This window comes from Oncorhynchus nerka, linkage group LG2, assembly GCF_034236695.1.
Source record: "Oncorhynchus nerka isolate Pitt River linkage group LG2, Oner_Uvic_2.0, whole genome shotgun sequence".
NCBI lineage: Eukaryota > Metazoa > Chordata > Actinopteri > Salmoniformes > Salmonidae > Oncorhynchus > Oncorhynchus nerka.
The window spans coordinates 63,035,012-63,057,958 of record NC_088397.1 but is presented as its reverse complement, the minus strand read 5'-3'; the positions used below and the strand labels follow the sequence as shown (position 1 = coordinate 63,057,958).

Here is a 22,947-nt window from a genome sequence, read left to right as displayed (position 1 = left end):
AATCTGCATGATCAGAATGACTATTTTTCCTCAATTAGCCATGAAATCTCTTGTTTGAAACTAGCTGGGGGTTTTTTGTCGTTTTTTTGCCATTTCCCCCCATGTGGGCCTGCCCCCTAGCAATTTGATTTCTAACCAAGCGCTTCAGTTCAGACCCTCGCCATTTGAGTGATAGCTAGCAAGAAGCACACACAGCAGAGCGAGAATAATGACGGGATGCACATATGACATTTTGTGATTTTCAGGGACCACGTTTGGCTCGTAAGTGCTACTTTTGGAACTACTGGCTAAAAAGTATACAACAGTACCAGAGGATTTTTAAAACCCATTCCTTAACTTGTCTGAATGCCTAAACTTAAACTTGAGTTTTGACGTTCCTCAATTACCTTAAATGGTGTTACTACTTTTACTGGTGGCACATTGTTATCATAATGGTAAAAATGATTTAAAGTCATTAAACTGCCATATTAGTTGATTTACAATTAGAGATATATGTTTTTTTTAATCAAGAAAAATTAACCATGCCCAAATGCCACCGCAATTCAAGATGAACCAAAATATAACAATCGGCTGGGAATGCCTTAAGTGAAACGTCTGCTTCCAACTCACACTCTCAAACACATAGATCCCCTGAACGCAGCTCAGCTCACTCTCTAGATCCCAATCACCTGAATTCTGATCACCTGTTCACACACCTGTATGTCATTTACACACACTATTTAGTTCACTTCTTTGCACCCCATCATTTTGAGGTATTGTTTGTTTTGATACACAATCTAGTCGAAGCTCTGTTTATTTCTGTATTAGTCCTCCTGTGTATCATAGTTTTTGGCCATCCTCACTAACAACGTCTTTTTGCCTATTCCCTTTCCTATCATCAACCTCTTGCCTGATCTCTTGGACTTCGTTATTAGCCTTTTCCCTGCCTGTACTGTTACCTTGTTGGAGTCCCTGTGTATGACCTTCTGCCTGTCCCTGGACCCTGCTACCTGCCTTCTGTGATCCTTTACTAAAAAACACCTGCTTGCGCCCTGCGCTTGAAACCAGCTCTCTGTCTCCCATCGTACTCATTACATTAAGCAAGCTGAACTATTCTCTTTCATAAAGTATTCATGAGCCAGGCCATCTAAATAGTACTGATGATGTCACCATCCCGGACAGCTGAGTGGTGATGTATTGGCTCTATTGATGGCTTCATCTAACCCTGATTTCAGAGTACTCTCAAATTACTCATTGCTGTTTGTCCCCCAGCCCTCTCACAATCAATGGGTGTGTGTGTGTGTGTGTGTGTATATGAGGCCAGAGAAGGTTGATGCTGACCTTTTTCCTACTCAGATACACAATTCGAGTTGAGTTCAGTAGGAAAACAGTGTTTCCAGTAGTAAAGTAGTACTCAGGTAGAGATTTTAACTACTTGATGTTGGTAGTAAATAAGTATTAAAAACACTAACGCTTTAGTACACACAGGCTTGTCAATAGTAATCAGGTAGTGATTTTACTAGTTGACATTGGTAGTAAATAAGCAGTCACTACAGCAGAAGAAGACAAAACAGGAAGTAGATAGTTGTTGTTGTTAGCTAGCTAGTAAGTATGTGTTTTTCTATCCAAATGTACAGTATTGTGACGGCCCTGAATTTTTCTGAACCGTCTCAGTGCAGCTCCTTCCAATAGGGCGCTTTCCCTTTAATTCCCAATTAAATAGCCAGCATCAGCTGCGCAAAAGTGGGGTTGTGATGGAGACGTGAATGAGGATGTGTTCGTCCCTCAGTTCCGAAGCTTCTCTATTCCATTTGTTTTGTTACCGTTAAACGTGTGTTTTGTAGCCTAATAGAGTTTACCCAGGATCGGATCCACTCTTTGCGTCCGTGGACTACACCTCTCCGTTCTTCTTGGCCTTTCTCCGCTGGAGATCTGTTGGCGGATTGGATTGTCTGACTACAACCTTTTTGTATACGGTATTTCATTTGTTTTGATGTGAGGTATACTGTGATGATTTATGTAGTTAGTTGTAGTTGAGGACTTAGTAAGAGTTGATACACTTTAAAGTTCTGTGGTAAAATTAGTGTTATATTGATTGTATGATTAATACTGGGTTTACGCTACCCTGAATGAACGGACAAACATTGCGTGACAGAAGTCACTTGAGTTTCCTGAACTCTACCGGGCAGGACTCTTTTTAGGCCCGAGGTACAGGACATTTCTGGAGGAACCAGAACTCATTGTGTTATATTATTATATGTGTGTGTAATCATTGATGTTGTTAATACAACCCACGCAAAAGAATATAGTTGTTTTGGAAGTTCTTTCCAATGTGTTAAGGGTTTATGAAAAGTTTATTTCCATCCTGACTTTTACATAAGTCCTTTGTATTGGTGTAGACTTGACGGACCAGATGGGACTCGTTCCCTCCCAACCCAAAAGGAGAAACCAATGTTTTCTCTGGTAGGCACAACCTACCTGGCACCCCTATAAATAATAACCTCAAGTCAAAACCGTTACATAAAAAATGGCACCCCAGAATATTTTGTGTGGAATTAAAACAATGGATTCACCCCAAGATAATGTGCTCATCCATGTCATACCTGTCAATGGGAATACACAGGGCCATTCTGACCATCAAGCTGACAATACAAATCATAATGTGAATGGAGATAATGGAGTTGATTTGGGCCAGAGCCCTAGGAATCTGAATGCTCGGTCTGAGCCACAGGCCACAGGAGGTCTAACCAGTTACTCACTTATTGACATGGATCTGTGTGGAAGTACTGAGCTAGTCCTCCCTCTGACACCCAACCTTCCTCCATTGTCTGGTTTATCTCCAGAGGTTGTAGTCTTACAACTTCAAGGTGACATCCTTGATATTCGTCGGACTCAACAACATCTCCAAACTCTTATCCACCATAATTTAAAATGTCTAAGGGAAGAGCAACAACAGAGTGCCATGGAATTCAGAAACTCACTGAGCACTCTAACCCACATGCTGACAGAGCTCAGTGAGAGTGGAAGGCGGGAAATGACTGGTGCCATGGACAGGCAGTTTGACTACCAACGAAACCAACTCACTGCCACTCTCCAATGGCGCCTGCAACATCATCACACTGAGGTCCTCAAGGACGTTAATTCTGTTTTTTTTCTCCCATGGTTAACACTGTAGGCCACTTGCAGACAGAACTCTCTAATTGTGTTAAAATGTTGGATGACATGTCTGTGGACATGGCCTCCATTAGGCACAACTCCTTACACAGAGTTTCTCTGGTGTCCAGTTCAGACCACTGAGGGCCAAGCTGGCACCTCCAGACAGCCAAGACAAGGCCATGCTGCAGCCACCCCTTGCAGGATGCAATCCAAGATGCATCCTGATGTTCATTTTCGTGGTCCGATAACGCCCTCCCCCTCTACTTCCTCAATCCCTCCTAGCTCGTTTGTTCATGGTGATATGAGTAGACGTCATGTGGGGGCGATGCCCATTAAATTGCAATTTCCCACCTTTGGGAAAAAAGATGACAGTCCTGATCCGCTAATGTATCTAGAAAGATGTCGTGACTTTCTTGCCCTCAATCCCCTGGCTGATGAAGAACTCCTTGCCACATTGAGGAATGTGTTGCATGGGACAGCTCGAGACTGGTGGGATGTGGCACGTCTCACCATTACCTCCTGGGCTGACTTTGAGGCCAAGTTTTCCTCTGCATTTTTGTCTGAGGACACACAGATGAATTGGCAGACAGAGTCAGAAATCGAGTACAAAGAGAGAAAGAGAGTATCCGTGACTTTGCATACGGTTACCACTCCCTGTGCAGAAGGTGGAAACCTGGCATTGAGGAGGAAGAGGTCATTAAATTGATCTTGAAGAACATCAACCCACTACTAGCCAGTCAACTCCGAGAACGAGTCACCACTGTCGATGGACTGGTTCGCTTGGGACAGCAGTTTGAGTAGGACAGAGAATGCCAACAGCAATATGACCAGAGAAAGAAACAGACACCCAAACAGTTACCCAAGACAGACCATCAACAACAGCCAGAGTCTCCAGCCAAGACCCCTCTCATGTTCTGTTGGAGATGTAGCCAAAAGGGACATTCTTCAGCTACATGTCCAAGACCGTATCAAGTAAACCCTTCCAGAAACCACAAATCACAACAGGCCAACACACCTAACTCTCTTCGCAGGAATGACCATCCTTCTCTGGGTGCTTTAACCAGAGCGGAAACCCCAAGAGTCACTGCCTACCCCCCCCATCGACATCCCCTTCCTTTCAGTTAATACCGCACCAACTGGTGTTACCCCTGTCCATAGGCCCATGGACAGGAAGAGCCATCCTGGACACCGGGTCATCCTACACACTGCTCAATGAGAAACTGTGGAAGGAGGTTAAAGGTCCACAATACAACTTGAAGCCGTGGACAGAAGGTCCACTCTATCTGGCTGATGGTAAGGCTAGACGACCACTTGGATGGAGTGAGGTAGAGTTCCGCCTGCGTAACCGCTCCTATATGATTCCTTCTGTTATCCTACAAACCAAGAACCTTGCTTTTCCTGTCGTGTTGTAATTGATTTCATGTACTTCAGTGGTGTCCAGATTGATATCGCACACAATTGCTACTGGTTTCCATACAATCCGAGCAAGAAGCATTTCTTCCAATCAGAAGCTATGAAGTTACATGATTGGGGTTCAAATGTGGCAGTCTTCTCTGCCATTGCTCCGTTACCACTAACCCTTGATAATCCTTCTGACGATCTCCTTTAACAGGCTGTGAGAAGAGCTCAGCTGGAACAGCCAGAGGAGTTAAGGCTGTTGGAACAGCTGCAGAATAATGCTGATGTATGTACTTCAAAGCTGGGACACACCGGGCTCCTGAAGCACAAAATATTCCTTACACAGGAAATGCCGATCAAGCAAAAGCCATATCGTTTGTCCCCAGCAAAGCTAATCATCCAAAAGGGACTCATAAATGATATGTTAACCCAAGATATAATAGAACGTTCCTCCTCTCCCTGGGCTGCTCCTGTTGTCCTCATCCCAAAAAAGACTGGTGGTCTTAGATTTTGTGTGGACTATAGGAAAACCAACAATGTTTCCCAGACTGATGCCTATCCTCTTCCCACCATCCATGAGATCCTGGAGTCATTGTCTGGCGCTGTTGTGTTCACTACCCTTGACCTCAATAGTGGTTATTGGCAGGTTCAGATGGACCAGGAAAGCAAGGACAAGACTGCTTTTGTCTGTGCTGAGGGCTTGTTTTCCTTTAAGGTGATGCCCTTTGGATTAAAGAATGCCCCTGCCACTTTCCAAAGACTCATGGAGATTGCGTTTAGGTGAGCTCAAAGGGAAGATCTGTTTTGTCTACCTGGACGATATAATTATCTACTCTCAGAACAGAGAAAGACACTTTCAAGATCTTCAAGCAGTGTTGGACAAGCTAAGAGAAGCTGGTCTGACCTTGAAGATGAAGAAGAGCAACTTCTGCCAAACCTCCCTGAAGTTCCTTGGCCATATTGTGTCTTTCGACGGCATTCATGTGGATCCTGAAAAGACAAAGGCTGTACAAGACTTCCCTGTGCCAACCACACTCAAGGCCCTTCAAAGGTTCCTTGGGATGGCTGGATGGTACCATCGGTTTGTGTCGAACTTCTCCCAGGTGGCAGAACCCCTCAACGTGTTGAAGCGAAAAGGAGTGAAATTCCAATGGACGGCAGAGTGCCAGACCTCCTTTGAAACCCTGAAACGACACCTTGTCACACCTCCCATTTTAGGTCATCCCAACTTTGATTGCCCTTTTGTTGTTTACACTGATGCATGTGATTTTGGACTTGGTGCTGTCCTAGTCCAACAGACTGGACTTGGCACTGAAGAAGTGCTAGCGTTCGCCAGTCGGACATTGAATGGAGCAGAACGGAACTACTCCACAACCGAGCAAGAGTGCCTTGCAGTTGTCTGGGCTTTGGAAAAGTGGAGGTACTACTTGGAGGGAAGACACTTCACTGTGGTCACTGACCATTCCTCCCTTGTGTGGGTGTTCAAGACCAACAAACCAACTACCAGACTCATAAGATGGGCTCTACGGTTGCAAGAGTTCACCTTTGCAGTGGAATACAGGAAAGGAAAATACAACACTGTTCCAGATGCCTTGTCCAGAGCTACTGCTTGTGATAACGGTGGCCCTCATCTTACATGTGATACTGTCCTGTCAAGCAGTCGAGACTCGCCCAAAACGGACTTTCCCATCTCTGATGAGGCCATATGGAAAGCCCAACAGGATGATCCAGAAGTACAGGCTTTGTACCAGACTATCCTGGAAGATGGAGAAAAGATGGTCAATCCTACCACAAAGCTGACCATCATTGAAGACAAAGTCTACCGAGTTGTACAACTACCTCACAGAACACTCTACCAAATGTACATACCTGAAACTCTACGCCTTCAACTGCTTCAACATTTCCATGAAGACCCATTAGCTGATCATTTGGGCAGGTTCAAAACCTACAAGCGGTTGCAAGCGTTACTGTACTGGCCACATCTGAGCATGGATGTGAAGTCACACATCCAAAATGGTCAGGTTTGTCAAATGTACAAACCAGAAGGTAGAAAGCCTGCTGGCAAGCTGCAGCAAACGGTGGTTACCCGACCCTGGGAAATGTTAGGAGTGGATTTGATGGCTCCATTTCCTAGAAGCTCCAATCAGAATGTGTACATGCTTGTTTTCGTTGATTATTATTCAAAGTGGGTGGAGCTCTTTTCCCTGCGTCAGGCCACAGCAAGGACCGTCTCTAACATCCTTACGAAAGAGATCCTGACTCACTGGGGAGTGCCTGATTACATCCTGTCTGATCGAGGTTCCCAATTTGTCTCTGATCTCTTTGAGGAGACCTGCCAAAGATGGAACCTGAAGTTGACCCCGGCCTATCACCCACAGACCAATCTCACTGAGAGAGTAAATCGAACCTTGAAGACAATGATTGCTTCCTATGTAGGGACTCAGCACAAACACTGGGACAAGCACCTTCACGAGTTTCGATTTGCCCTGAATTCTGCTGTGCAAGAGTCCACTGGAGTCACACCTGCAGAGCTGAACCTAAGTCGTCCTCTCCGAGGACCCTTGGATATGGTGCTACAGCCCCAGCAGCTTACTCCAGACGCTGCTTGCTATGACCAGGTAGTCCATCTCCATGACTTGAGAGCTCTTGTCTCAAAGAACATGATCCAGGCTCGACTCAAGCAGAAGAGAAATTATGATAAGAACCGACGAGACATGCAGTTCCAGCTTCGTGATCGGGTGTGGCTTCGCTCTCATCCTTACTCAAAAGCTGAACAATTCTTCTCGGCCAAGCTCGCTCCTAAATGGCAAGGACCCTATAGGATTGTGGAGCAGATGGGCCCTTTGAACTACCGAGTGGTGAAAGAGGACACAGGAAGATATGCGCATTGTCCATGACTCACGCCTTAAGGCCTGTTACCCCTCGACTGAGGAATTGGAGGCGATTGAGCGCCGCAAGGTCCTGGATATCTTTGAAGTGGAAAGTGAGGAGACTTTTCTCGGATTCCCAGACCCAGAAGTCTCACACCTTAAGGCCTGGGACCCCTCAGCTGAGGAGCGTGAGCTCCAGAAAGTCATGAATATTTTTGTAGAGGAAAGCGATGAGGAGACCTTTCTCGGTTTCCCCGACCAAGATGTGCCTTCCAGGGCAATGGTCGGCTTTTTCCAGGGGAGGGGGTGTGTGACGGCCCTGAATTTTTCTGAACCGTCTCAGTGCAGCTCCTTCCAATAGGGCGCTTTCCCTTTAATTCCCAATTAAATAGCCAGCATCAGCTGCGCAAAAGTGGGGTTGTGATGGAGACGTGAATGAGGATGTGTTCGTCCCTCAGTTCCGAAGCATCTCTATTCCATTTGTTTTGTTGCCGTTAAACGTGTGTTTTGTAGCCTAATAGAGTTTACCCAGGATCGGATCCACTCTTTGCGTCCGTGGACTACACCTCTCCGTTCTTCGTGGCCTTTCTCCGCTGGAGATCTGTTGGCGGATTGGATTGTCTGACTACATCCTTTTTGTATACTGTATTTCATTTGTTTTGATGTGAGGTATACTGTGATGATTTATGTAGTTAGTTGTAGTTGAGGACTTAGTAAGAATTGATACGCTTTAAAGTTTAAAGTATAAATTAGTGTTATATTGATTGTATGATTAATACTGGGTTTACGCTACCCTGAATGAACGGACAAACATTGCGTGACAGAAGTCACTTGAGTTTCCTGAACTCTACCGGGCAGGACTCTTTTTAGGCCCGAGGTACAGGACATTTCTGGAGGAACCAGAACTCATTGTGTTATATTATATATGTGTGTGTGTAATCATTGATGTTGTTAATACAACCCACGCAAAAGAATATAGTTGTTTTGGAAGTTCTTTCCAATGTTTTAAGGGTTTATGAAAAGTTTATTTCCATCCTGACTTTTACATAAGTCCTTTGTATTGGTGTAGACTTGACGGACCAGATGGGACTCGTTCCCTCCCAACCCAAAAGGAGAAACCAATGTTTTCTCTGGTAGGCACAACCTACCTGGCACCCCTATAAATAATAACCTCAAGTCAAAACCGTTACAGTATGTTCATATTGGTATACTTACCCATCCTACTTAGTACTTTTGACCTGTTCCCAAGGAAGCCCTCGACATAAGACTAGAGGCCGTTGTTTGTAAGAATAACATTGTTTATCAAATGTTTTTCTGTGTATGTGACCTCTGTTAGCAGATGATTGATAATGGCTTTTTAAAATGGTTGTCTCTTGTGCCTGTCTTTGTTTTCTAAAAAGTTATGTGGTGGAGAAATGTGGCTGCAACAAAAAAGAGGATCTGAATATATATTGAACAATAATATAAACGCAACATGTAAAGTGTTGGTCCCATGTTTCATGAGCTGAAATGAAAGATCCCAAGGGTGCTGAGGAATATTTTTGTCTGTAATAAAGCCCTTTTTTGAAGAGGAACTCATTCTGATTGGGTGGGCCTGGCTCCCCAGTGGGTGGGCCTGTGCCCTCCAAGGCCCACACATGGCTGCACCCCTGCCCGGTCATGTGAAATCCATAGATTAGGGCCTAATTAATTTAAATTGACTGATTTCCTTATAAGAACTGCAACTAAATTATATATTTGAAATTGTTGCATGTTGCGTTTAGATTTTTATATAGTATAGTTAAGTCAAAGCTGAATGAAGACAAAGCCTCAAAGGGATTAACAAAAGTATACATGTCATTTTATAATTAATTTCATTTTAAAAATGCAAGTACGTTTGTATAAGCATACTAGTTCTTGTTTGATGATATAACTACAGTTAGAAACTTAAGGAAATAACATGTGCACTACTCTAGTCCCTCAGTCTTCATGGTAGTGTACACATTTTTTATTTATTTAACCTTTTATTTTAATTATGGTAATGTAACGACATAATACAAACAGTGCTGATAAAGGCTGTTCGAGTTATTAATAGTTGTCTGTCTGTTTATCTCAGTCTGTCTCCCTCTGCCCTGCTGACAGTCTGCTGCCACAGAGCTTCCACACAACACACTGATGAATATTCAAAATATATATATTTTTTTTTTAAAGAAAAAGGGAGGTTCTATGTTGATTAGGTGATGCATAATTGCGATAATCCCAGTCGGTATTAGAAAACAACCTGTTGTTACCTAGGTTACCCCATTGGCTCACAACAAATAGTTTTTGTTTTTCAAAAGCAATTTTGTTGTCTGCTTGTTTTAGTCAAATACAAAACAACATTTAAGAAGTACAATATGTCTAATCCTTAACAGTCTAACGCACATGTGTGGTGTGTTTGTAAATGTACTCTGGCTATCTACTCCGATTTCAGAGCACTCTAGTCTGAGTGTGCCAGAGCGCAGAATAACTGGCAACACTTTCCATAGACTGACCAGGTGAATTCAGGTGAATCCAGGTCAAAGCTGTCATCCCTTATTGAGGTCACTTGTTAAATCCACCTCAAATCAGTGTACATGAAGGGAAGGAGGCAGGTTAAAGAAGGATTTTTAAACCTTGAGACAATTGAGATATGGATTGTGTATGTGTGCAAGAAAAAAGGGGAAGAAAAATGGTCAAGAAAAAAGATTTGTGTCTTTGAATAGGGTATGGTAGTAGGTACAACTCAATATTAGGAAGTGTTCTGCAACAGGGTGATTAAATTAAGATCCTACACCTGTACACACACCTTTACGCTCCCTGTTTCTCAGTGATTCCATCTTCACTCTCATTGTGAGACAGTTTTTTTAACTAGCTCTTAAACAGCTATCTTTAGCCTAGTGTCTTTGGAGAACCAAGCTGGCAATTATTTAAAATAAAAAATAAAATAAAAACATTGTGCAAGAGTGCCAGAGGTGAATATGTGTCACTGCAAAGGACACAGGGCAAGGCCTTACCGAGCCAGGGTTGGCAGATCTGTAGAAACCTCAAGCTAAAACTTTTAATTTAACTCTAGCATTTTGGATTTGAGATCAAATGTAGCAACACTACAGAATTTCACCTTTTATTTGAGTGTATTCTCATATTTGATCATATCCCCAAGACATGCTACGTTAATGTTCGTGTTACCGTGATTACTTGTTAGATATTGCTGCACTGTCGGAACTAGAAGAACACGCATTTCGCTACACCTGCAATAACATCTGCTAAACACGTGTATGTGACCAATACAATTTGATTTGATTATGGATCATCATGAATGAATCGTGACTATTGATGAGTGAGAAAAGAACACCAGCACCTCCGATGTTATTGGTAATGGTGAGAGGTTAGCATTTTTTTTAGGGCGGCGGGGGGGGTGTATGACACACAGAGAGAGAGAGAGACACAGACACACAAAGATTAGCAGGCATACTTTTTGAGGGGGGGGCATGATCTCTCTGCCTGTGTCATTTTCTCACTCATTAAATTTTCACGATTTATCCCTCAATATCCATAATCATGGAGGCATTTCACATTAATATAGAGGTGTTCAGAAACATATTTTCTTATTAACAATTTACCATTCTCTTCTATTGGACACAACAATCTGAAACAAACCAAAACAAACTGAAAAATGCATCCAACAAGTTTGTAGATTAACACGCTTGGTGTAGTCATTGCGTGCTAGGGAATATGGATACAACAAAGATTTGATTACTTTAATACACTGTCCAAATACATATGACACCTTCAAATGGGGGGACTAGATACATCAAGTGATTCCATTTGCAAACGGTAAAACAGATAGGTATGAAAGATAGAAAAAGAGATACAGACAGATACAGACAACGTGAGAAGTAACGTTACACACCGCTGCAGAGGGAGAGAGAGCAGCTGCAGTTGTACTTACAGGGGAGAAGAGGTCGCCCGCGAAGGGAAACAGAAGCCTCTCTCCTTCTGTTTACGGTATCCAGAGATTTCCCAGGTGTGTGTGTAAAAGTGTAATTCTGTGTTTTAGGCAGATAATCCAGAGTTTCAGGAATGTTATTCCGATGGTAGCAGGCAGAACACAAGCAAGAGAGAGAAATAGAGAGAGCGTAGTAGCAAGAGACAACCACTCCAATCTCCCCCTCTGACAGCACAGGACTCAGCCACTCCGTCCGCCTGCATGCAATGACCTGCTGATTGAAAAATAATAAACAGAAAAAAACAGAAGCTAACTCGAGATTATGAGAAGAGAGGGAACGCTACAGAAGAGTGTTATCGTCAATCTCTCTCTCCGCCCCCTACCGCATTCACCCCGCCCTCATTGTTATAGCAACGGCCAATCACAGCTCAGCATCGCACAAGCGTTCCACAGCTTGTGCTGTTGACATGATTCTCACTTTAACCAGCTAATGCAGGACAGCCATTTTTAGAAACAGGTTGAAGCAACTGAACAAATCATTGTATTTGTCACACGCGCCGAATAAAACCGGTGTAGACCGTACAGTGAAATGCTTACTTACAAGCCCTCAACCAACAATCCAGTTTTAAGAAAATACAAATATATGAAGAGATAAGTATAACAAATAATTAAAGAGCAGCAGTAAATAACAATAGCGGGGCTATATACAGGGGCTATATACAGGGGTTACCCGTACAGAGTCAGTGTGTCAAAGTCTTTGACCATTTTTAGGGCCTTCCTCTGACACAGCCTGGTATAGAGGTCCTGGATGGCAGGACGCTTGGCCCCGGTGATGTACTGGGCCGTACGCACTACCCTCTGTAGTGCCTTGCAGTTGGTGGCCGAGCAGTTTCCATACCAGGCAGTGATGCAACCCGTCAGGATGCTCTCGACAATCATCTCCTTTACAGCAGTTATGAGAACAACACATGCACCTTTTAGTCTCGTAAACCCGACCCAAGGCAAAAGCAGTGAATACCCAGCAAACCGGGAACATTCCCAGAACATTAGCTAAGATTCCCATTAAGTTCTAGCTAGGGTTTTATCTTGAGAAAATGTTTTGACAAAATATATTTGTTTATCAAAAATGTTTGAGATTAAATATCCTTGGAATGTTCTCCTAACATTCACTAAAATGTTGTCCACAACATCTGTAACAACCACCAAAGAACATTCCCCAAATGTTTGTATGTTTGCATAAAACATGTGCCTGATGTTGCAAGAATGTTCCTGTAACACATTTAATCTGTTATTTTAAGTCCACGAATGTTTCATTCGGTTGTGGGAACAGTCTGGTGGGAACATTGTGGGGACATCACAAAAGATATGTTCCCAAAACACAAAAACTGTCCGGTTGTGCAGAAGATTCTACAATGTCTCTTAGAGTGCAAAAAACATTAATCTGATGTTACAAAAATGTCTCCATAACACATTTTGTCTGTTATTTAAAGGTTCCCAGAATGTTTCATTAGGTTGTGGGAACATAGGGTTAACATGACTTGAAATACGTTCCCAAAACGCTAAAACTGTCCAGTTGTGCTGACGTTCAGAAAATGTTTGTATCAAGGTGCACATAAGTAAAGTGTTCACGGTAAGGTTGTTGTATTCAGTGCATGTGACAAATAACATTTGATTGTATTCCTTTGATGTTGCAAGAATGATAACATAACAGCCTTTATCAGTTCTTGAAAGGTTCCCAGAACATGTAAATACAGTGCATTCAGAAAGCATTCAGACCCTTTGACATGTTCAAATTTTTGTTACGTTACAAATCAATATACACAAATACCCCATAATGACATAGTAAAAACAGGTTTTTAGAAATGTGTGCATATAAAAAAACAACAACAGAAATATCACATTTACGTACGTATACAGATCATTTACTCAGAACTTTGTTGAAGAACCTTTGGCAGCGATTACAGTCTTGAGTCTTCTTGGGTATGACGCTACAAGCTTGGCAAACCTGTATTTGGGGAGTTTCTTCCATTCTTCTCTGCAGATCCTCTCAAGCTGTGTCAGGTTGGATGGGGAGCGTCGCTGCACAGCTATTTTCAGGTCTCTCCAGAGATGTTCGATCGGGTTGAAGTCCGGGTTCTGTATAGGCCACTCAATGACATTCAGAGACTTGTCTCGAATGCCACTCCTGCATTGTCTTGGCTGTGTGTTTACTGTAGGGTCGTTGTCCTGTTGGAAGGTGAAACTTTACCCCAGTCTGAGGTCCTGAACGCTCTGGAGCAGGTTCTCATCAAGAATCTCTTTGTACTTTGCTCCGTTCATCTTTCCCTCGATCCTGACTAGTCTTCCAATCCCTGCTGCTGAAAAACAACCTCGCAGCATGATGCTGCCACATGAAGCTTGGCATTCAGGCCAAAGAGTTCAATATTGGTTTCATCAGAACAGAGAATCTTGTTTCTCATGGTCTGTGAGTCCTTTAAGTGCCTTTTGGCAAACTCCAAGTGGGCTCTCATGTGCCTTTTACTGAGGAGTGGCTTCCGTCTGGCCTCTCTACCATATATGCTTAATTGGTGGAGTACTGCAGAGATGGTTGTCCTTCTGAAAGGTTCTCCCATCTCTACAGAGGAACTTTGGAGCTCTGTCAAATCAAATCAAATCAAATTGTATTTGTCACATACACATGGTTCGCAGATGTTAATGCGAGTGTAGCGAAATGCTTGTGCTTCTAGTTCCGACAATGCAGTAATAACCAACAAGTAATCTAACTAACAATTCCAAAACTACTGTCTTATACACAGTGTAAGGGGATAAAGAATATGTACATAAGGATATATGAATGAGTGATGGTACAGAGCAGCATAGGCAAGATACAGTAGATGGTATCGAGTACAGTATATACATATGAGATGAGTATGTAAACAAAGTGGCATAGTTAAAGTGGCTAGTGATACATGTATTACATAAGGATGCAGTCGATGATATAGAGTACAGTATATACGTATGCATATGAGATGAATAATGTAGGGTAAGTAACATTATATAAGGTAGCATTGTTTAAAGTGGCTAGTGATATATTTACATAATTTCCCATCAATTCCCATTATTAAAGTGGCTGGAATTGAGTCAGTGTGTTGGCAGCAGCCACTCAATGTTAGTGGTAGCTGTTTAACAGTCTGATGGCCTTGAGATAGAAGCTGTTTTTCAGTCTCTCGGTCCCAGCTTTGATGCACCTGTACTGACCTCGCCTTCTGGATGATAGCGGGGTGAGTGGTTGATGTCCTTGATGATCTTTATGGCCTTCCTGTAACATCGGGTGGTGTAGGTGTCCTGGAGGGCAGGTAGTTTGCCCCCGGTGATGCGTTGTGCAGACCTCACTACCCTCTGGAGAGCCTTACGGTTGTGGGCGGAGCAGTTGCCGTACCAGGCGGTGATACAGCCCGCCAGGATGCTCTCGATTGTGCACCTGTAGAAGTTTGTGAGTGCTTTTGGTGACAAGCCGAATTTCTTCAGCCTCCTGAGGTTGAAAACGATGCTGTATGTGTGAGTGGACCAATTCAGTTTGTCTGTGATGTGTATGCCGAGGAACTTAAAACTTGCTACCCTCTCCACTACTGTTCCATCGATGTGGATAGGGGGGTGTTCCCTCTGCTGTTTCCTGAAGTCCACAATCATCTCCTTAGTTTTGTTGACGTTGAGTGTGAGGTTATTTTCCTGACACCACACTCCGAGGGCCCTCACCTCCTCCCTGTAGGCCGTCTCGTCGTTGTTGGTAATCAAGCCTACCACTGTTGTGTCGTCCGCAAACTTGATGATTGAGTTGGAGGCGTGCGTGGCCACGCAGTCGTGGGTGAACAGGGAGTACAGGAGAGGGCTCAGAACGCACCCTTGTGGGGCCCCAGTGTTGAGGATCAGCGGGGTGGAGATGTTGTTGCCTACCCTCACCACCTGGGGGCGGCCCGTCAGGAAGTCCAGTACCCAGTTGCACAGGGCAGGGTCGAGACCCAGGGTCTCGAGCTTGATGACGAGCTTGGAGGGTACTATGGTGTTGGTCAGAGTGACCATGTCAGAGTGACCATGCTCAGTTTGGCCGGGTGGCCTGCACTAGGAAGAGTCTTGGTGGTTCCAAATTTCTTCCATTTAAGCATGATGGAGGGCACTGTCTTCTTGGTGACCTTCAATGTTGTAGCTTTCCCCAGATCTGTGCTTCGACACAATCCTGTCTCGGAGCTCTACAGACAAATCTTTCGACCTCATGGCTTGGTTTTTGCTCTGACATGCACTGTCAACTGTGGGACCTTATATAGACAGGTGTGTGCTTTTCTAAATCATGTCCAATCAATTTAATTTACCACAGGTGGACTCCAATCAAGTTGTAGAAACATCTCAAGGATGATCAATTTTATTTGTCACATGAGCTCAATTTCAAGTTTCATGGCAAAGGGTCTGAATACTTATGTAAATAAGGTATTTATGTTCATTGTTTTTAATACATTTCTAAAAACCTGTTTTCGCTTTGTCTTTATTGTGTGTAGATTGATGAGGAAAAATTTAATTTCATCCATTTTAACATAACAAAATGTGTAAAAAGTCAAGGGGTCTGAATACTTTCTGAATGCACTGTAGGTTGTGGGAACATTGCAAGAGGTAGGCTACCAAAACACAAAATATGCTTAGTTGTGATATAATTCATACATTCATGTTTAAGTTACGTTGCACAGAACATTCACCTTAATAGCATATTTGTTTTAGGTTTAAAATAATATTCCATTGATGTTCATGTCTTGGAGGTCCTCCAAACATTTAGAAAATGTTGTATTTAAGTTTGACCTAATATCACCATAACATATCACAGCAACCAAATTAAAGCATATTGGAATACATCCCCATTATGTTTCTCTCAAATAAAATCAAATGTATTTATATAGTCCTTCTTACATCAGCTGATATCTCAAAGTGCTGTACAGAAACCCATCCTAAAACCCCAAACAGCAAGCAAAGCAGGTGTAGAAGCACGGTGGCTAGGAAAAACTCCCTAGAAAGGCCAAAACCTAGGAAGAAACCTACATTCTTTCTAGATGTAATGTCAATGTGCATTTGAGGACTGTATTGTAGGTGATATAGTATTTTCATTTCATTCATAGGACATTTGAACAGCATTTAATTATGCAAACACGCCCATATTTATGTACACTTCATACAGTATATTGACAATCTGCACATGTGGGGTTTGAACCTGCAGTGTTTGGATCCTCTTGGAAGCTCTCTTTCATTGTCTTTTTTTTAGTATGTAGACATGGCAGTATGGTCAATTAGGAATTTCATGCTTATTTTTTTATCCTTTTTTGACATAACTAATCCAGGAAATTGATGGTAACTGGGTTATTCTCCATCATTTCACCCATCTTCTTTATATGCTATTAGTACTATTCTTTTTATATTCTTTTTATAGTACTTCAAGGCCCATATTTACAAGATTTACAAGATCCAAGAGTGCTGATCTAGGATCACTTTTGCTTTTCAGATTATGAAAAATGATTGGGGGACCATATCAAGCGTCTTAAAGTAGGAATTATATTGGGTGCTTTAAAAAAAAAGTTTAGCAGTCAATTTTTACATAATGTAAAAATATTTTTACAGTTAGTCTAAATTCTGCATTTCTGACTGAATATATTAATATGAAATAAATAAAGAAATCCTATCTTTTAGTACAGTATATTAGAGCCTCAATTTCATGGTTACAGAATATGTGGGATTGAATTTGCAGGACACAACACCATTTCTGAGTTATTCATAGGAAGAACCAGGATGAAAGTAACACTTTTAGTTTTTTTCTTAATCACTCAGAGATCGATAGATCTAGACACACCATATTTCAAGACAAACAACTTATCAGTCAAAAGTTTGGACACACCTACATTCAAGGGTTTTTCTTTATTTTTGTACTATTTTCTACATTGTAGAATAATAGTCAAAACATCATAACTATGAAATAATACATATGGATTCATGTAGTAACCAAAAAAGTGTTAAACAAATCTAAATATATTTTATATTTGACATTCTTCAAAGTAGCCACCTTTTGCCTGATGACAGCTTTGCACACTCTTGGCATTCTCTCAACCACCTTCATGAGATAGTAACCTGGTATTAATTTCAATTAACAGGTCTGCCTTGTTAAAAGTTAATTTGTGGAATTTCTTTCCTTCTTAATGCGTTTGAGCCAATCAATTGTGTACAGAAGATAGCCCTGTTTAGTAAAATACCAAGTCCGTATTATGGCAAGAACAGCTCAAATAAGCAAAGAGAAACGACAGTCCATCATTACTTTAAGACATGAAGGTCAGTCAACATGGAACAATCCAAGTACTTTTAAAGTTTCTTCAAGTGTATTCACAAAAACCACCATGCGCAATGATGAAACTGGCTCTCATGAGGACAGCCACAGGAAAGGAAGACCCAGAGTAACCTCTGCTGCAGACGATGAGTTAATTAGAGTTGACTGCACCTCAGATTGCAGCCCAAATAAATGCTTCACGGAGCTCAAGTAATAGACACATCTCAACATTAACTGTTCATAGGAGACTGCGTGAATCAGGCCTTCATGGTCGAATTGCATGAAAGCAAACACTATTAAAGGACACCAATAAGAAGAAGAGACTTGCTTGGGCCAAGAAACATGAGCAATGGACATTAGATCGGTGGAATTATGTCCTTTCGTCTGATTCTGTCCTTTGTGCCAAATTTGTGATTTTTGTTTCCAACCGCTGTGTCTTTGTGAGACGCAGAGTATTGAACGGATGATCCCACCGTGAAGCATGGAGGAGGAGGTGTGATGGTGTGGCGGTGCTTTGCTGGTGACACTTGTGATTTATTTAGAATTCAAGGCACACTTAACCAGCATGGCTACAACAGCATTCTGCAGTGATACGCCATCCCATCTGTGATGGGATGGTGCTGCGTCAGATGACCTGGTCTCCACAATCACCCGACCTCAACCCACTTGAGATGGTTTGGAATGCGTTGGACTGCAGAGTGAAGGGAAAGCAGCCAACAAGTGCTCAGCATATGCGAGAACTCTTTCAAGACTTTTTGGAAAAGCATTCCTCATGAAGCTGGTTGAAAGAATGCCAGAGTGTGCAAAGCTGTCGTCAAGGCAAAGGGAGGCTGCTTTGAAGAAACTGCTTGCGGGGAGGGAGTAACACAGCCTTGGGACGAAGGTAACATATGGCGAGAAGTGCACAATATCTGTCTTATCTCCGTGTTTCAGGTTTGTAATGCTTGTTACTTTAAAAAAATGTACTATCAGCCATAATTTCATGTAGGTGTCGATTTGAATAATTAATACTATAGTTTAAAAATGTATGAAAATGAACCTTGCATCAACATCGCAATGTTGCCCAACCACAGTATTTTGCCTTACAAGATTAATGGGACATAAATGGATGACGTAATAGCTATTTTAACCATCATTTTCTCATCTCACTTAAATGAGAATGTAGTAGGACATGTTTTTCACAATTTTCAATGGTTATTCATGTTTAGCCCTACCAATCAGGTGCGCTCCAGCTGTCCTTGTCATGCCTTAATGAATACATGTTTTGATTCTTGTCACGTCCTGACCTTAGTTCCTTTTGTTATGTCTCTATTTTAGGTTGGTCAGGGCTAGAGTTGGGGTGGGCATTCTATGTTTTGTTCTATGTTTGTATTTCTATGTGTTTGGCCTGGTATGGTTCCCAATCAGAGGCAGCTGTCAATCGTTGTCTCTGATTGAGAACCATACTTAGGCAGCCTGTTTTCGCCCTTGAGGGGTGGGTAGTTGTTTTCTGTCTTTGTGTGTCTGCACCGGACAGAACTGTTTCATCCCCCCCCGGTTTGTTTTTGTTTTGTTTTTTGTTCTAGTGTTCAGTTACTTTATTAAATTTACCATGAGCACGTACCACGCTACCTTGGTCCTCTTCACCTTCTTCCACCTACGACAACCGTTACAATTCTATTCAATAATTGGCAAACTGGCAAACTGATCATGCTTATCACATTTCTGTGGCTTGACACAAGGTATTTGACCCCCAGAATCATAAAGATATATATTTTTAACCACTAACATGTCGATATACATTTATGTGAGACAGCTGATCCATCAAGTCAATTAATTAAGACATAAGTCGTTCTAGGGATGTCATATATCATTTTCAAACATTGTCACTTGTTGATATTTTGCTAATATCAGAAATTAATCTGAACTAGAGGAGACAATGGCCTGTACGTTAAATATTTTTTATTTTATTCCAGGTCATCAGTTAACATTTACTTTTACATCCAGCCTGTCTCTCCTATAACTTCTCGCAGGCTATAACACCCAAGACTAGGTAACATGTTACTTGAAACCTATGCTGTCATTTAGTCAGATGGATTATGAAAATGACATGTTTGGAACCTTAAACAACTAAACACAACTACAACCAAACACGCCCGGGTCCATTTGATTTACTTATAGTGCCTTCAGAGCATTCACACCCCTTTACTTTTTCGATTGTTGTGCTACAGCGTGTGTAGGCCAGCATGTCACTGGCTTACACACAACACCCCATAATGTCAAAGTGGAATTATGTTTTTCAAAATATTCACAAATTAGATTTAAAAAAATCTGAAATGTCTTGAGTCAATAAGTATTCAACCCCTTTTGTCTTGGCAAGCCTAAATAAGTTCAGGAATAAAAATGTGCTTGACAAGTCACAATGTAAGTTGTATGAATTCACTCAGTGTGCAATAAGTGTTTAACATTTTTTTTATGACTACCTCATCTCTGTACCCCACATATACAATTACTGTATATGTTATTTTAAGTCCCTCAGTAGAGCAATGCATTTCAAACACAGATTCAACCACAAAGATAAGGGAGCTTTTCCAATGCCTCGCAAAGAAGGGAACCTATTGGTAGATGGGCAAAGTAAAATAAAAACAGACATTGAATATCCCTTTGAGCATGGTCACTAGGCATCAGCTCAGTTGGCTAATGTGGTCTTGAGTTGTGACATGTGACAGCAGATGCCAGATAGCTTCTATCACAGTTAGGACAGTAAAGCTGTATCATGGTCATGAGTTAACTGAAAGGAGTCATGCAATCATTCACAATGTATGTAGAGAAGTGAGGGCTGACCAAACCTGGTCCTGAATGGAGAGATAGGGCAAATAAAGTGCTGATTGTTATCTATAGCGCTTATATGGCTTAACGCTTAACATAGAAGTGGAAATTCCTTAGACAGACACAAACTACTCTCCCAGCATCTGATGGGGTTCAGGCCCTTTTGCATTCCATTGACATGGCAATGCCCACTCAAACACAGACGTTTGATGCCAACACAGGACTACTCTAATCGTCTGTGCCTGCTTCTGTCTATATTTACCTGGTACAATCTATTAGACAACTAACCAACAACAATAATAGACTGTTAGATATTAAGGTATTAAAGAACTCTGTGGCCGGTTGAACCTCTCTAATGGAGGAGTAGCAGTGTGAGCAGTGGTCTTTACAGCACATACGTTTGTTTTGTAACTGATGGCAATGGTGCTAAGGGGTCAGAGGTCAGGATCAGAGCGCTGGTGGGCCCAGAATCAGGCCAGGAAACAGGAAGTAGGGTACCAAAGGCTTGCTGCTGATTAGATGATTATTTGGATGAATTGGCTTGCAGTGGAATTTACACAAAACCCTCCAACTGTATTTGGCCTCAGTCCCACTAGGCAGGGCTCGAGAGAGAGAGGGGGAGATAATCTCTCTATTATCTACTACTGTTTACATCAGTATGTACATTGTGTGGCTGTGTCTGTTTTGTTTTCATATTCTGCATAACTGATCTGCTTTGGTGCTCCGCCTCAGCTGGTGAATTAACACAACCATCTCTAATTTATCTCACCTTCCACTTCACCCTCCACAGCCACCTCACCTTCCTCAAATACCTGAACTCATTTCAACCTCCACAGCCACCTCACCTTCCTCAAATACCTGAAGTCATTTGACCCTCCACAGCTCCCTCACCTTCCTCAACTACCTGAAGTCATTTACCCCTCACCTTCCTCAACTACCTGAAGTCATTTGACCCTCCACAGCCCCCTCACCTTCCACAACTACCTGAAGTCATTTGACCCTCCACAGCCCCCTCACCTTCCACAACTACCTGAAGTCATTTGACCCTCCACAGCCCCCTCACCTTCCTCACCTACCTGAAGTCATTTGACCCTCCACAGCCCCCTCACCTTCCTCAACTACCTGAAGTCATTTGACCCTCCACAGCCCCCTCATCTTCCACAACTACCTGAAGTCATTTGACCCTCCACAGCCCCCTCACCTTCCACAACTACCTGAAGTCATTTGACCCTCCACAGCCCCCTCACCTTCCTCAACTACCTGAAGTCATTTGACCCTCCACAGCCCCCTCACCTTCCACAACTACCTGAAGTCATTTGACCCTCCACATCCCCCTCACCTTCCTCAACTACCTGAAGTCATTTGACCCTCCACAGCCCCCTCACCTTCCACACATTTTCTGTTCACCCAGGGTCTATCTGACCCTCTCTATGGGAGGTGTCCTCTTCAACACCCCTCACATCAGGTAGAAGTCACAGAGGGAAAATCTGCAATGAAAACCTATAAGTAGATGACTTCCCTTGCGGAATAAGTGCCGTTTGACTTGAGAGACAGCCAAAGTAAACGCACAGGTATGACCTTGCATGAAATATCGCGTTTGCTAAATTTGTTGTCAGAGCAGAGAGGTTGAGCTAATGAAATATTTATTAAGGCCGATAGGGTGGCTCTCAAAGCGTCTCTCTCTCCCAGAATAGTCCATTATATTCTCTATTTAGAATCATCACTGGAACATTCTTCAAACTGATTAGAATAGCTGTGTCCTTCAGTACAGGGTGCACACACACACACATTAACGCACACAGGGGAAATGGGTGAGGAGAAGAACATAACAGAAAATGTAAATCCTTTCCAGGGAGATGCTGGCACCAAAGTAGTGGTTTAATATTTAATGAACAAACAGAGATCAGGACATGGAGCCGGGTCTCTCTCTCTCTCTCTCTCTCTCTCTCTCTCTCTCTCTCTCTCTATATATATATATATATATATATATATATATATATATAGAGAAACAGTTGAAGTCGGAAGTTTACATACACTTAGGTTGGAGTCATTAAAACTCATTTTTCAACCACTCCACACATTTCTTCACTTATAATTCACTGTATCACAATTCCAGTGGGTCACAAGTTTACATACACTAAATTGACTGTGTCTTTAAACAGATTGGAAAATTCCAGAAAATTATGTCATGGCTTTAGAAGCTTCTGATAGGCTAATTGACATCATTTGAATCAATTGGAGGTGTACCTGTAGATGTATTTCAAGGCCTACCTTCAAACTCCGTGCCTCTTTGCTTGACATCATGGGAAAATCAAAAGAAATCAGCCAAGACCTCAGAAAAGAAATTGTAGACCTCCACAAGTCTGGTTCATCCTTAGGAGCAATTTACAAATGCCTGAAGGTACCACGTTCATCTGTACAAACAATAGTACGTACACAAGTATAAACACCATGGGACC

At 42.3% G+C, this 22,947-nt stretch overlaps 1 protein-coding gene across 1 annotated transcript in view; it reads right to left on the bottom strand.

Annotated features, from left to right (window-relative positions):
* The window catches only part of cdk18 (cyclin dependent kinase 18), a 66,819-nt gene extending 55,122 nt beyond the window's left edge, over positions 1-11,697 (bottom strand). Inside the window, exon 1 of the mRNA XM_029676536.2 lies at positions 11,353-11,697. The gene's annotated coding sequence lies outside the window, so the exon portion shown is untranslated. The remainder of the gene's footprint in view (positions 1-11,352) is intronic.
* Between the last annotated feature and the right edge of the window lie 11,250 nt (positions 11,698-22,947).